The following is a 12,479-nucleotide window of genomic DNA, read 5'->3' as shown; positions in this document are numbered from 1 at the left end:
GAGAAGAATGTAGGAATGTAGCTATGCAACAACTGGGGTGGAGTATACTAACCAGACAGACAGGACAGCAAGTGTTAAGGCTACAAAATGGGCATAGATGTTGCATATTTAAGAAAAAGCCAAAGGCTAATACTGCTAGAAAATAATAAATAGGGGAAAAATAGCAGGAAATAGAGGTGAGGGACAGGTCATATAATGTCTTCTAGGCCATGGTCAGAAATTTGTATTTAAGGCATAAGAGAGAGCCATGAAAGTGTTTTATAAAGGAAACACATGATACTCATTTTTATTTATTTTTATTTTTTTAAGTTTGTTTATTTATTTATTTAATTAATTTATTTATTTATGAGAGAGAGAAACCATGAGTGAGCACAAGCTGGGTGAGGAATAGATAGAGAGAGGGAGAAGCAGACACTCCACTGAGCAGGGAGCCCAATGTGGGGCTCAGACCCCAGGACCCTGGGATCATGACCTGAGCCAAAGGTAGATGCTTAACTGACTGAGGCACTCAGGTGCTTCTATTTTTATTTTTTTAAGATTTATTTGTTTTGAGAGAGAGAGAGAGAGAGAGAGAGAGAGAGAGAGATAGGAGCAGGAGGGGCAGAGGGAAAGGGAATGAAAGAATCTCAAGCAGACTTCATGTTGAGCTCAGAGCCCGACTTGGGGCTCCATCTCATGACCATGAGATCAGGACCTGAGCCAAAACCAAGATTCAGGTGCTCAACTGCACCACCCAGGCACCCCTATGCTACTCATTTTTAAAAGATAACTATGTCTGTGTAGAAAGGTCCATAGGGAGCCAAGAGCAGGGTCAGCGAGACTGGACAGAACCAGGTAAGGCAGCAGCAGCCGGGTAAAAGAGGAGCTATGGAACAGTGGTAGTCTGGATCCCAGACACAGCTGTGAGGAGGCAAGGTGTCAGAGGTAGATACATCCTGGAGAAAGAGTTGACAGCATTTGCTGATGGACTGGGCTTAACGAATGAGCCTGCATCATGGGAAGAATGAAGATAATATTTATTGTTGGACACAATAAAGAAGCCAGTCCAAGAGGGAAAAACAAACCTTTTCTTCTTGTTACCTTAGTTTGACGTGCCCATTTGACAGCCAAGTGGAAATGTGAAGTGGGGCAAATAAATGTCCAATTCTGAGTTCATCAGAGAGGTTAGTGCTGAAGATGTAATTCTAGGAGACATCACCGGACAGATGGTACTTACAATCAGGTTTCTGAGTGAAAGGAGAAAATGCATGTAAACAGCCGTAGACTGGGGACTGATCCTACAGTGGTCCAGCATCTGGAAGTTAGGAAGAGAAGGGGAGTCAGGAAAGAAGATTGGGAAGAAATGGAGAAAAACAGGGAAAGCAGGATGTTCTTGAAGTCAAATGAGGATCGTTCTTTAAGGACGGGGTCCCATGTCGAATGCTGTATGAGAATTGAGTAAGTTGAAGAGAGAGAATTGGTGACTGGATTTACTGAGACGAATGTCATTAGTAGCCTTGACAAAAACAATTTCAATGCTGTGAGGGGAGGAAATCTTGATTAGAATGGGTCAATGGGTGGGTGCATTTTAAGGAAGTGGATGCAGTAAATATGGACTATTTGAAGATTTCTGATGTGACGTGAGGAGAGAAATGAGGCAGGATAGGGGGTGAGGGGGTGGAGGATTTACTGAGGATCAAAGGAGGATGCTTTTGTTTTTTAAGATGGAAACTATCACAGCTTTTTCTGTGTGCTGATGAAAGGAAAAATCCAGGGGAGAGCAGGGAACAGGCTGTTAATTTGGGGAGGAAATTTCTTTGGAGGCCAAGAATGGCTGGTGTCCTGTGTGTAAGTGGAGAGGGGACAAAGAAGGACTGATTCAAGGAGCAGAGACAGGGGGCAAAGCCTGCAGAAACCATTTCATAGGAGGGATAAGGTTAAGAGGGGGACCGCATCCATAGGCTTTGTAATAAGCCAAAAAGATCAAGTGACTCCAAAAACTAAAGCATAATGGAAATCGAAAGGATAATCATGTGTGTTAGGGGTAGGGGAGGAAGAACAAAAAAAAATTTCCTTCTACCTCCTGTGCTCTCTAGCTGGCCCTGCAAATTGGACTGACAAAAGACAGGTGAACAAGAGAAGAGCAAACAGAAAGTGCATCACCCATAGGCACAGGGGCACTCAGGGATGAATAACTCAAGGCATCATTCGAACTTGGGACTCACCCAGCATCTCAATGACAACAAAAACCAATGATTTCATAAGAAGTGACAAGACAAAGGAAAGAAGGTTTAGGCTTTTAGGTGACAAATTATGGGAGGGCAAATATATGGGAAAACTAATGGGCACTAAGGACTAATGAGGTTTGTTATATAGACTCTTCCTTTGCCTTCTTTGGGCTGATAAGGGTCATTACTTGTCTCTAATGGTTGACTTCTGCTTCCTGGTAGAGAGGGGAGGGGGAACACCTTTACAGACTTTCCTGCTTTTAGGCAAATAGACAGAGGGTAAACAGTTTTTCTTCTATTAGCTTCTTCTCAAATACCTTCGGTTCAAACTACTCCTTCATGCCAGGGTGGCATTGTTTTCGGAATCCCTTTGGTAGAACAACTGTATTTAGGGAATCTGATTACTTTCTATCTCAGGATAGATCGATTTCAGATTTCATTAGTTAGGCCAGCCTCCCAGTCGATCCCCCTGAGCCTTTCCATGGCAGCCCTATGGTGCAGGCTGGCAGCAGGAGTTTGGGCACAAGTGACTGTAAGTATTATTTTGATTTACAACAACAGTTTATATTGATAATGTTATTGATTGGTAGAAGAAAGACAGTGGATATTATCTTTTTAACTGGTTAATAGGTAAGAATCCAGGCATTGCTTCCAGCCTCTGAGAGTAGAGGATATAACCTTAGAAGTATGCCAGTCAGCAAGGATAAACCGGCGGGAGATCAGAAACCACATAAATCATCCTAAGGAGGATAATTGCAATGAGGATAAGTAAAAATTGGCTGTATGTGTAATTCATTTTTACAAAATATTTAACAGTTTATGAATTCTTTCCATTTTTTGAGAAATATAATATGGAAATGTGAATAAAACATTGTATATTGTTTAACAGATGATCATTAAGCAGCTACCCTTATAACTCCACAGAAGATAAGAAACAGTACTACCAAGACAATCCCATCTCCCCGCCCTGTATTCCATTCTACTCCCTCTCCCCTAGAAATAGACTCTACTGTGACTTGAGTAATAATCATTTACATGCTTTGTTTTGTAGTTAATCATATCTAGAGGCATCTCTAATACCTTCTTTCTGTCTCTCTCTGTCTCTTTCTCTCTTTCACACACATGCACACACACACACACACACACACACACACAAACACCCTCCAAAGTGCTTTTATGTCCTTCATTTTTCTCTTCTTTTGGTCCTCATTTCCCCTGTGGACATGGCCACCTACATTTATATCTTGAACTAGGAATCTGCAGTGACTCCTCTTAAGGGTTGTTTCAGAGGACTGGAAGGGCAGAAATGAGTATAAGGCAAAATCAACCAGGTACTTGTTGAGATGTGAACTTAACCTCTATCACATTATTCAACTTCACACTTGAAAAAAGTCATCAAAGTACTGTTTTTGTATGAACATACTTCCCCAGGAACCTTAGACCTTAAGCAATTTGTTTTCCTGGACTAGCCCTAGAGAAATTTTGGAACTGGTAAAATTAACCTAGCTGTGGCACTCACATTTCTAGCCCTCGTTTTGACAGCTGGTGCCCTCCTAAGTGTTGCCTGATTCCTCAGCAGGTGACCGACCACTTCTTCAAAGTTTTTGAATGTAACTTCGCAAATCCTATTTCCTTCAAAATTTACCTACACTGTTTCTCATTCTTGAACTGTCTGATCATCAGAGATAATAACCACATGGCCAAAATTTAGTGAAAGTTTTACTGTATTTCAAATATTTTGCTAGATCTTTACATGCATTATATATAATTTGATCTTGACATTAATCATACAAGATACTTCCATTATTATCCTCATTTTACAAATGGGAAAAACTGAAGCCCAGTATAATACACTTAGTAAATGTCAGAAAGAATTTTGACCCTGGTCTGGCCTATTGGCCTCCCTAGTTATAGTAGGATACTCACTGATTTCCATTAGCTAATTCAAACTTAAGTGTACAAGGTAATGTGCAAATAGTATAAATTGAATGGAATAAGTTGGCTAGTGTCTACTCAAAATACTAAACATACAAAAGGTATTTTTGGTTAATTATATCTCATGGTAGTTGTGCAGACTGTATAATAAGTAGAAATTGTTGGTTTTATGCCCAAGGATTTATTGCCTCCAGTTTTCTTGGATTAATGCCACACCAAAGGTAAATTTAAAAGGATAGAAAAAATTATATAAAATGAAAATGTATCAAATAATATCTCATTAAGATGTAAAATGGTAAGAGTAGGAAAGCTGGACATTTTACATAAGTGTAGGATACTACAGACTTTTCTGTTAATATATACAAGTTAGAAATTCTAATGGGTCTTTCCCTAACAAAACTGGATCTAGATAAATTATACCTTTTAAAAACGTGTACTCTCAAACAAGTAAGGAAAATACACAGATTCAACGAAAGAAAACAGAAACCAACCACTGAAAACATCAAAAATAAATACAGAAACTAATAAGCAAATGCAAAATAAGGCATTGACCTACAGATAAATGTCATTGCTCTCTCACCAAGGGTCGGGAATAGGAACATGAGACTCCTACAATCATTATGTATCCAATAAGTGAGCTAAAGCAGTCCTGGGTAGATACTATCACCCAGGTCATGGATCAATCAAATGCAAACTGTTATCCAATAAATCATTCAAGATTTTAGCTCTCAGAACACCAAATTTTGAGTTGATAGTCATCAATTATCAAAGATCCAAGGAAATGAAGCAACAGGAGTAGTTGACATAAACAAACATAACATCAATTTAGACACCCCAAAACTGAAGATATTGAATTATCAGATATAGGATATGAATATATAAAATGTTTTTAAAAATAAAACAAAATAATAAAACAATAATCTGGTAAAAAGAATGCATACCATCCTTAAATTCAAAAATAACCAATGAAGCTTTTACATTTATGTTGAATTTTTGTTCATATTAATATTCTACTTATATCATTATTTATAGTAAATTTATCTCATCTTAAAAACAAAATAGAAGCATTAAATAAGAGAGACAGTTGAGAAAAGAGTTAGTAGATCCAGATAAATAACCACAAAGGGACACAGAAAAACAAAGAGAGAAAATATAAGAGGGAGATAAATAAACATAGAGATTAAAATAGGGAGGTTTAAAATATCAAGTGAAGTCCCCGAATGAGAAGATAGACAGAATGAAGAAAAGGCTTAATTTGAAGAAATAATAGATAGGAATTTTCCAGATATGTATAAAGAAATAGAATAATTAAATATCCAATAAATTTTTAAAAGAGAGTTATCCACTCCAATGCACATTTTAGTGAATTGGCAGAACCATGATAATAAATGGAAAGTGTTGAATACATAAAGGAGGGAGAGAGGGGGAGACAGAGAGAGAGAGAGAGAGAGAGAGAGAGAGATGATCTGCAATTAAATGACAGCTGGAAAGAGAGATTTTTTACAAATAGAATTCAGAAGAAAGGGTAATATCTTAAAAAGAATTCAGAGAAAAACTTTTAAATTAATATTGCATTCTTAGAAAAACTATGTTCTAAGAATGAGAATGATAGAGATATTTTCAAAAAAAATTCTGAGTGAGCATAAGACACATAGACTCTCACTAAAATAATTTCTAAAAGATTTACTTAGGAAGAAGAAAATGATGTTACAGATATGTTGATATAAAAGGGAAAATAATGAAAATGAAACTGGTACATGTGAAATTTAAAAAAATCCAATGCATAAATAAAAAAAAATAATTAGATAAACAAAAGGACAGGAGGAGGTGCCTGGGAAAGAACAGAGAGAAGGATAGAGGGAAATAGGGAATATATTTAATATGTTCAAAGAAATAAAAATACAAGTGTGATAATTCATGTAAGTAAGAAGAAATATAAAAATGAAAGGAATCTCCTGGAATTTTAGAAATGAAAATGTGATTAAACTAAATTAAAAATACAACAAATTAGTTAAACTAAAGATTAAGCACAACTGTTGAATTAAACTGAAAGAGAAAAATGAAGAAAATATCTTAAATCCTGAAAGACAAACAGAGACATGGGGGTAAAAAGAGGGTTAGAGACCCAGATGTCTGTATGAAAGAGTCTAATCAAAAAGCCAAGAATAAGAGAAAAATAAAATATGTTAGAGATAATATCCAAAGAGATATTATGTCAAAAATTTCCAACACCAACAAAAAGCACAAAGCAATAGATTCAAGAAGTCACACAAATCCAAGTCAGGATAAATAAAAAGAAATGCAAAACTAAATACTTTGTAGTAAAACTATAGAATTCCAAAGACAAGAAACATGGGAGTAACTAGAAAGAAAAGATAGTTGAAAGCTGATTCCTCATTAGCAACAATGAAAGCCAGGAAAGAGAATACTATTTTTAATGTAAAAAAGAGGCAATAACCACCATCCTATAATCTCTACTGAGCAGAAATTTCTTTCAAGAAAATTAAAGTGAAATATAATAAAGTGAATAAAATCTGAGTTTGCCATCAACAGACCAGCAAAGGGAAATTCTACAAGACACACCTTAGGCAGAAGTGACACAATCTGAGCTGGATAGGGTGAGATGTAAGAAGTAATATATAACAGGAAAAGTGATAAAATACCTGGAAAATATGAAGACGAATGGATTAGAAAATAACGTCTTCTGGATTCTTGATGATATAATTAAAATACAGTAGGGTGCAAACCAAGGGAAGGTGAATGAAGCTTAAAATTAACTAAGGAGGAGGTGTGTCAGGATTTAGAGAAAGACGGAATAAAGAGTACAACAGACCCTCTCCCCAACATTTAACGTGAAGTTGGTTTTTTTGTTTTGTTTTGTTTTTAGAGTGAGAGAGTGAGAGTGTGGGGGATGGGTGGCAGACGGAGAGAGAATCTCTGCAGACTCCAGGTTCAGCACAGGGACCAACACAGGGGCTCAATATCATGACCTTGAGATCATGACCTGAGCCAAATTCAAGAGTCAGATGCTTAACTGACTTAGCCACGCAAGAACCCCACTGGTGAAATTGTTTTTGAAAAGTAATTTGAAGTATCTGGAAATCGTCTTAAGGACATAATAGTAAATGGAGAAATACTCATTCAAGAAAATCTACCATGTTGGTATGAACAGTCAGTCCATGGCATTTGAGCTATGTGCTGTTCTTTTACCCCTCCCATTCAATTTCTATATTATAGAGGCTTTATCTTGGACACTCTGGGCAGGTGAGGCCAGTAAGACAGGGGTACCTTCTCCCTGTAGATTATGGTTTGGGGCTAACAGATACATCCCAGGAAGGCCAGGCTGCTGGCAGTTCTCATTTCCTCCAGTCTCACATTGGAGAGTCCCTGTTCCAGGCAGTCATGGCTGACAGGACGTCTCCCTTACCCCTACCCAGCTCCTACCCTAGTCATTGCAAGTTTCCAGTCATTTACTTATAGGATGGAAGTTCCACACCAGGAGCAAACAGATAAGAGTGGGGGCTTCCCCCGACCCATCCCTGGCCTCAAAGAGAAGGTTGCAGTCCTGGAAAAACAGGTCAAAGAAGGAGTTATGTATAAATGGCTCCAGGGCTCTACCTGTGGGAACAGGCTATACATTCAACAGATTGTGGAGAACTCCATATCTAAGGGCACCATTCAAGACAGTGAAAAATCTCAATGGAGAGCAATGAAAAGGTCTCTAGCAACTCGATGCAAACAAAATAGTGGAGCAGTTATAAGTCTAATAGAGAGAGCCAGGGACGATCCCTCCTGGAATCACAGGCAACATTGAGGTCAGGAGGGCTGAATGGGCACTGTAAGAAGCTTCCACAGGGGAGTCATCAGAGCAGGGCATGTTTGAAAGGATTCCCCAAGCAGTGCAGACCCATCAACACTGGGTGGAAGCCTCACTAGGAGATGGAACTTAAACACAACCTCCATCCAAACACTGACTGACAGGAATCCTGGCTTCAAAATAAAACCACACTCATCCCTAGTAGTCTGTAAGACTGTGTGGATGCTATGTCCCATAGGAGCAATCTGAAAGGAAAACTCTGAGCTAGTAGTCCCTGGGTAAATTTGGGAAAAGAAAATGTAAGCTCTTTGAATCATAATAGAGGTCTACCATCGATATATGTGTATCCAACGGTAGAGGGTAAAGTTCTTACTAGCTAAGGACCTATGCAGAACATTTGAGCAATAAATGTGAAGGAAAGGAAAAGTAATTTTACCTCTACTCTTCTGAGTTGTTAGCTACGACCATTGTAGTAAAAGACAGACTAACAATTGGAAAACACAGAACTTTATTAACATGCATGATCCTTCTATACATGGGAGATTCCTTGGAACAATTAGAGACTGTCCAAGGTGGCTTAGAACTCAAGATTGAATGCCTTCTAAATAGAGAAAAGAGTGGGGGAAGGATGAAGATCTCTTATGGGAGACTAAATGACTTTTAGGAAAGATGAATGGACCCTTAGAAAAATAAAATTATGTTAATTTGTGCCGAGGTTTGTCTGGGTGTGGTGTGGATTTCTAGTCTCCTCTCCTATGATAAGAATTAATCCTTCCTGAATGTTTAAAGTCGTGGGGAGGGGATTTATAACAAATGAGTTCCTTCGGGAGGATCTGTCAGAAAAAACCTCTCTCTGCATTTGCCGTTTTTCAAATGCCTACAGCTCAAAATAATCAATATATCAAAGAGACATGTTTTGGGGTGACATGTCATAAACTCCTACAGTAATATTTGGAGCTTATACCATTCTGGGGACAACCCCTAGTTAGTCAGGATAAAAGAGAAAAATAATACCAGCAGGGATATCAGAGGCTTCATACAATGGAGGAAATAGATTTTGCAGAATTATTTTTGATGCCAAATCACTAAACAATAAACAAATTGCCAAGCATCTGACAACAAAAGAACCCTTCCTGAGTGAGAAGGGAAATCAATATACAGAGACACATCAATATTGTATTTAAAATATCCAATATTTAACAAAAAATTAGGAGAGTTTTTTGAAAGAGGAAAGTGTAACCTTTACCCAGCAGAAAAATCAAGCAATAGAATCTGCCTTGGAAAGGGGCCCAGGGAGTGGACTTAGCTGACAAAAAAAAAAACCCAAGCAGCCATTTATTTAAATATCCAAAGAACTAAAGGAAACCATGCTTTAAAAATAAAAACAAGTATGATAACAATGTCTCTTCAAATAGAGAATATCAATAAAAATATAAAAACTATTTTTTTAACTGGAAATCAGCACAGTTGAAAAGTACAATAGTCAGAATGAAAAATTCATTAGAGGCCATTGGAGAGTTGAGCTAGCAGAAGAATCAACAAAGTTGCAGGTAGATCATTAGACACTATACAAGCTGAAAAATGGAAAGAAAAAAGTTGAAGATCAATAAACAGAGCTTCAAGGAAAATATTTGGGGAAATAATCACTGAAAGGATCCCAAATTTGATGAAATATCTAAGAAGGTTAGCAAACTCCCAACTAGGATAAATGCAAAGCAATCATACATAGACACATCACAGTAAAAATACTGAAAGAAAAAATCTTCTAAGCAAAAAGAAGAAGAAAGATTCATCTTGCACAAGGAAAATCCATTAATATTAACATTTGACTTCTCATCAGAAACAATTGAAATCAGAAAAACAGTGGGATGATTTATTCAAAGTACTGAATTGTTTTTTTCTTTCTGAATTGTTTTTCAAAAGCTCTCAACCAAGAATCTCACACACAGCAAAAAAATGATTCTCCAAAAATGAAGATACATGAATTGTATCTCAGTAGAGTTTTAAAAAAGAAAAAGAAGGAAACCAAAAATCCTTCTAGATGAGGATAAGGCTATTGTTCAAATCATACTTTGATTAGTTGCATATGCATGTTGTAATTACCAGAATATTAAATAAAAATTCATGTTTTCCCAACTAGTATAGATGAAAACAGAATCAGGAAAAAGTACTTAATTAATAAAGAAGATAAGAAATAAGAGGAAAGAATCAGAAAGGTGGGGCCAAGAGTAAGCAGACAATAGTGGTGTATAAAAATATTATAATCTATATGTAACTATAATTAATGTAAATGATTAAGTGCTTTAGGTAAAAGACAAAAGTTGTCATATTGGATTTTAAAACTCCAGCTTTATTTTTATAATACATGCATCTAAAACACAAGGATACAGAAAGGTTAAAAATATATATATAACTCATATATTCTAGACATATTTCAACCAAAATAAAGATGATGTAATTATATTAATCTTAGATAAAATATACCATAAAAAAAAGGACCAGGGCACCTCAGTTGCTCAGTCTGTTGAGCTTCTGACTCTTAGTTTTGACTCGGGTCATGATCTCAGGATCGTTAGATCAGGCCCCAAGTCCTGTTCCATGTTCAGTAGGTAGTCTGCTTGAAGATCTCTCCCTGTGGCCCTCGCTCCTCTTGCATGCACACATGCTCTCTCTCTCAAATAAATAAATCTTTTTAAATAATACAGTTCATAAGCAGGGAGAAACAGTTAATAAGGAAAAAAGTATAAGTAATTAGAAAACAAATACGAATAACAAACCTAAAATTTGAGAATATGAAACAATTATGATTTTTAAACTAAAATGTGTCAGAATTGTAGAGAGTCTAGACCTTCACAGTATAGTAAGATGTTATTATGAACAGCACTATGCCAATAGATTTGGAAACTGAAATGGATGTATTCCTGGGAAAACGTAATTTAATGAAAGTAACAAGAATTAAAAATCTGAATGCTCTTATTTCTGTTCAAGTAATAAATCTCTATGTAACCTTGTACATTCTCACAAGAAAATTTACATACTTAGCTGATTTCACAAGGAATGCTACCAAATATTCAATGGACAAACAACTTCTGTTGTATACAAAGTGCAGAATTATAAAGAATGATTACTTCCCAGCTCATTTTATGAGACATCAAAACCTAAGAGGACAGTAGGAGAATGAAACACTTTAGGCCTAAAATCTATGAACATGCAAGACTAATTAAGAAAGGGGGTGGTGGTGATACCCAAATTATAACATTAGAGATGAAAAATGGGATAAAATTATAGACCTTATAGGTATTAAAAACATCCAGGGGTATAATAAACACCTTTATGCCAATAAATTCAAGAATTTGGGTGGAATAGACAAACTCCTTTAAAAAAATGCAACTTGTCGGGATCCCTGGGTGGCGCAGCGGTTTGGCGCCTGCCTTTGGCCCAGGGCGCGATCCTGGAGACCCGGGATCGAATCCCACATCGGGCTCCTGGTGCATGGAGCCTGCTTCTCCCTCTGCCTGTGTCTCTGCCCCTCTCTCTCTCTCTCTCTCTCTCTCTGTGACTATCATAAATAAAAATTAAAAAAAAATGCAACTTGTCAAAGCTGACAGAAAAGGAATAGAACTGGATGATTTCAAGTAGTGAATTCTTCCAAATATTTCAGTCTTATACAGGCTACTGAAGAGTATAAAAGCATGCCCCAATTTCTTATATAAGGATCTAATTGCAAAACTTGACAAGGCCATAGCAAGTGTAGACAGTTATAGATCAAGCTTTCTCATAAATATATATGAAAAAAATCCTTTAAAAATAATCAAATTAAATCTAACAATACAATACAGTCCAACAAACTAAAACTGATTTCAGGAATACAAGATGGCTTAACATTTGAAAATCATTTAACAAAATTCTCCAAATGGAAAGAAAAAAAAAAAACGTGTATTATAATGCTGATAGGTTAAATGAAGCGAGATCATTTAACAAAGTTCAGTATCCTTTCATGATCAAATGCTTTGCAAATTATGAATAGGGCTTACCTAACCTGGGAATCTATATTTTTTTAAAAGATTAACTGATTTATTTGAGAGAAAGAAAGTACAACAGAGGGAGGAGCAGAGGGAGAAACAAAAATCTCAAGCAGATTCCCCACTGACCATGGCACCCGACTTGAGGCTTGACTCACAAGCCTGAGATTGTGACGTGAACTAAAATCGAGTCAGGGGTTTAACCAACTGAGCCATCCAGGCACCCTGAAAATCTATATTTTCTAAATCCTATGATTTCATGTTGTAGCTTATGAAAGAGATTTATGCTCACACCATTTTTATTTAAAATTATATCAGAAGTTCTAGCCAATGCAATGAAGAAAAAAAAAGTCTAATTATAGGAAAGGAAGTAAGGTATCATTTACAAACAATATGATTGTTTATGAAATAAGAAATCAAATGGAATACAGAAAACTATTAGAATTAATAAATTAATTCAGAGAGATACTGTGTACGAAGTCAATATGCAATACCAAC

The sequence above is a fragment of the Vulpes vulpes genome, chromosome 12 (assembly GCF_048418805.1).
Source record: "Vulpes vulpes isolate BD-2025 chromosome 12, VulVul3, whole genome shotgun sequence".
NCBI classification, from domain to species: domain Eukaryota; kingdom Metazoa; phylum Chordata; class Mammalia; order Carnivora; family Canidae; genus Vulpes; species Vulpes vulpes.
Note: the sequence above shows the minus strand (reverse complement) of the source record.